We start from the raw sequence: 4,380 nt of genomic DNA, 5'->3' as shown, positions 1-4,380 counted from the left end.
AAGAAGCTCCACACCAACACACATGGTAAATAAAAGGGCAAAAAGTAGTGATAAAGAGAGAATTTTAAAAACAGCGAAAGAAACCCTGTAAGGCTATGGGGGAAATCCACAAGGCAATAGTGAATTTTTCAGAAGAAACTTTGCAGGCCAGAAGAGTGTGGCATGATACATTCAAACTGCTGAAAGAGTAAAAAAAAAAATCTGCAACCAAGAATAGTCTACCTGGTAAGTCTATCATTCAGAGTAGAAGGAGAAATAAAGAGTTACTCAGATAAACTAAAGCTAAAGGAGGGTGCCTGGGTGGCTCAGTGGGTTAAAGCCTCTGCCTTCAGCTCAGGTCATGATCCCAGGGTTCTGGGATAGAGTCCCACGGCGGGCTCTCTGCTCAGCAGGGGGCCTGCTTCCCTTCCTCTCTCTCTGCCTGCCTCTCTGCCTACTTGTGATCTCTGTCAATAAAATATAAAAAAAAAAAAAAACTGGGGTTGCACTGCGTGAGCGGGAATGGGTGGGCGGTGGCCTTTTCTGCGCCTGAGTAGGGAATTCTGGCTGATCGCTCTTTAATCTATAACGTCATGGAGAACTACGATGACCCACACAAAACCCCTGCCTCCCCAGTTGTCCACATCAGGGGCCTGATGACGGCATAGTGGAAGCTGACCTTGTGGCAGCCTTGCAGGAATTTGGACCCATCAGCTATGTGGTAGTAATGCCTAAAAAGAGACAAGCGTTGGTGGAGTTTGAAGACGTGTTGGGGGCTTGCAATGCCGTGAACTATGCGGCCGACAACCAGATCTACATTGCTGGCCATTCAGCTTTTGTCAATTACTCTACCAGCCAGAAGATCTCCTACCCTGGGGACTCGGATGACTCCTGGAGCATCAACAGTGTGGTTCTCTTTACCATTCTGAACCCTATCTATTCCATTACCACGGATGTTCTTTATACTATCTGCAATCCTTGTGGTCCTGTCCAGAGAATTGTTATTTTCCGGAAGAATGGAGTCCAGGCTATGGTGGAATTTGATTCTGTGCAGAGTGCCCAGCGGGCAAAGGCCTCGCTCAATGGGGCTGACATTTATTCAGGCTGCTGTACTCTGAAGATTGAATATGCAAAGCCCACACACTTGAATGTGTTCAAGAATGATCAGGATACTTGGGACTACACAAACCCCAATCTCAGTGGACAAGGTAATCCTGGCAGCAACCCTAATAAATGCCAGAGACAGCCCCCTCTCCTGGGAGATCATCCCACAGAATATGGAGGGCCCCACGGTGAGTACCACAGCCATTACCATGATGACGGCTACGGCCCCCCCCATCTCACTAGAAGGGAGAAGGATGGGCCTACCAGTGGGGGGTCACCAGTGGGGCCCAAGTCCCTACGGCCCCCAGTATGGGCACCCCCCACCCCCTCCCCCACCACCCGAGTTTGGCCCCCACGCTGACAGCCCTGTGCTCATGGTCTATGGCTTGGATCAATCTAAGATGAACTGTGATCGGGTCTTCAATGTCTTCTGCTTGTATGGCAATGTGGAGAAGGTGAAATTCATGAAAAGCAAGCCAGGGGCTGCCATGGTGGAGATGGCTGATGGCTATGCTGTGGACCGGGCCATTACTCACCTCAAAAACAACTTCATGTTCGGGCAGAAGCTGAATGTCTGTGTCTCCAAGCAACCAGCCATCATGCCCGGGCAGTCCTATGGGCTAGAAGACGGGTCGTGCAGTTACAAAGACTTCAGCGAATCCAGGAACAATCGGTTTTCTACCCCAGAGCAGGCAGCCAAGAACCGCATCCAGCACCCGAGCAACGTGCTGCACTTCTTCAACGCTCCTCTGGAGGTGACTGAGGAGAACTTCTTCGAGATCTGCGACGAGCTGGGAGTGAAACAGCCATCTTCTGTGAAAGTATTCTCAGGCAAAAGTGAGTGCAGCTCCTCTGGGCTGCTGGAGTGGGAATCCAAGAGTGATGCCCTGGAGACTTTGGGCTTCCTGAATCATTACCAGATGAAAAACCCAAATGGTCCATATCCTTACACTATGAAGTTGTGTTTCTCCACCACTCAGCACGCCTCCTAATAGGTGACCCAGAAGAGTCCCATCTGAGCAGGAAAATGTTTCTCTTTCCTTTATGCTGTTTGTTTTGTTTTGTTTCTGGGCTTGTTTGTGTTTTTTGTTTGTTTGTTTTTTGTTTTGATTTTGTTTTTGTTTTTTTTTTGTTTTTTTTTTTTTTTTTGCAAAAGTTCCTGTATTCCTTTTTTTAAATGCTAGGTTAGTGGGCTTAACCATAACGGAAATGCTGGAAGTCTGGAGGGGGAGGGGAAGGGGACCTGGTATCTCCCAAGATTAATGTTCACTTTTTAAAAAATTATTGTAAGTGTGATTTTTTTTTCCTGTTCATACATTTGTGCTGCCTGTGTACTCTTGGCATATTTCAATAAAATTGTTTGGAAAATTTAAAAAAAAAAAAAACTAAAGCTAAAGGAGTTCATGACCACTAAACTAGCCCTATAAGAAATGTTAAAGGGGATTTTTTGAATGGATATGTAAGACCATAAGTAAGAAAAGTAGGAAACACAAAGGCAATAAAAATATGAATATCTGTGAAAATACCTATAGAATATCTGTAAAAAAAAAAAATCTGTTAAAAAAAGGATGTAAGATATGATACCATATACCTAAAACATGGGATAGAAGGAGTAAAGAATTATTTCAAACTTAAGTGATCATCAACTTAATATAACTGTTATATGCAGAAGATGTTATATACAAACTAATGGCAATCACAAATCAAAAATCAGTAATAGATATGCAAAACATATAGAGAAAGGAATCCAAGTCTATCACTAAAGAAAGCTAGCAAATCATGAAAGAGAGCAAGAGAAGAAAGGATCAAAAAAGAACTATAAAAATAATCAAAAAACAAGTACCAAATGTCAATAAATATATTTCTATCAATAATTACTTTGAATGTAAGTGGACTAAATGCTCTAATCAAAAGACCCAGGGTGACAAATGAGAAAAAAAAAATATGCTGCCTACAAGAGACTCATTTCAGACCTAAATACACATTTAGATTGAAAGGGGATGGAGAGGTGTACCTGGGTAACTCAGTCAATTAAGTGTTTGACTCCTGATTTCAGCTCAGGTTAAGATCTCAGGGTTGTGAAATTGAGCCCCATGTCAGGCTCCATGCTCAGCATGGAGCCTGCTTGGAATTTTCTCTCTCCCTCTGCCTTTCCCCTTCTCTCTCTCTCCCTCTTTCTCCCTCTCCTAAAGTGAAAAAATAAAAGAAAAGAAAGGGAATGGAGAAAGATGCAAATGGATGTCAAAAGAAAACTGGGATAGAAGTACTTATATCAAACAAATAGACTTCAAAGCAATAGATTTCAAAGCAAGTAGACTTCAAAGCAAAACTATAACAAGAAACAAAGAAAGACATTATATAATGATAAAAGGAACAATCCAACAAGAAGACAAAAAAATGAAAATATGCAAATCAAAACTACAATAAGATATCATGTCACACCTGTCAGAGTGGCTGAAATAAAAAACTTAAAAAACAACAAGTATTGGGGAGGATGTGGAGAAAAAGGAACCCTCTTACACTGTTTGTAAGAATGCAAAGTTGTGCAGCCACAGTGTTAGACAGTGGAAGATTTTTTTTAAAAATTAAAAATAGAACTGTCTTATGATTGCACCATTGGATATTTACTCAAAAAATACAAAAACAGTAATTTGAAAGGATATATATACATACTTATATTTACTGCAGCATTATTTACATGAGCCAAATTATGAAAGCAGCCCAAGTGTCCATCAGTAGATGAATGGATAAAGAAGATGTGGTATTTATATACAACAGAATATTAGTCCATCATAAAAAATAAAATCTTGCCATTTGCAACAACATGGGTGGGGCTAGAGAGTAAATACTAAGTGAGGTAAGTCAGTCAGAGAGACAAATACATGACTTCAGTCATATGTGGAATTTAAGAAACAAAACAAGTGAGCAAAGAAAAGAAAAAGATAGACAAACCAAGAAATATTCTTAATTCTAGAGAAGAAATTAATGATTACCAGAGGGGACATGGTAGGGTTATTAGTGAAATGTTTGATGAGGATTACGAGTATACTATACCTGATGAACACTGAGTAATGGACAGAATTCTTGAATCATTATATTGTACACCTGAAATTAATCTAACACTGTATGTTAACAACAACAAAAAGAATTAATACGAATTCTCTCAAACTCTTTACCCAAAAATGAAGGAACACTCCCAAATTCATTTTGTAAGGCCAGTATTAATTACACTTTCCCAAAACCAGATAGGGAAACTGTAAGAATATAAAACTATAGGCCAATATCCTTGATATATAT

The 4,380-nt window shown here is 40.7% G+C and overlaps 1 pseudogene across 1 annotated transcript; it reads left to right on the top strand.

The window, feature by feature from the left end:
- The first annotated feature begins 539 nt into the window (after positions 1 to 539).
- On the top strand, positions 540 to 2,468 carry LOC309863586 (heterogeneous nuclear ribonucleoprotein L pseudogene; annotated as a pseudogene). The gene has a single exon. The product of its transcript is annotated as a heterogeneous nuclear ribonucleoprotein L pseudogene (transcript).
- Positions 2,469 to 4,380: the final 1,912 nt, after the last annotated feature.

The sequence above is a fragment of the Mustela nivalis genome (genome assembly GCF_964662115.1).
Source record: "Mustela nivalis genome assembly, chromosome: 1".
Taxonomy (NCBI): Eukaryota; Metazoa; Chordata; class Mammalia; order Carnivora; family Mustelidae; genus Mustela; species Mustela nivalis.
Note: the sequence above shows the minus strand (reverse complement) of the source record. Positions and strands in the feature narration are given on the sequence as shown.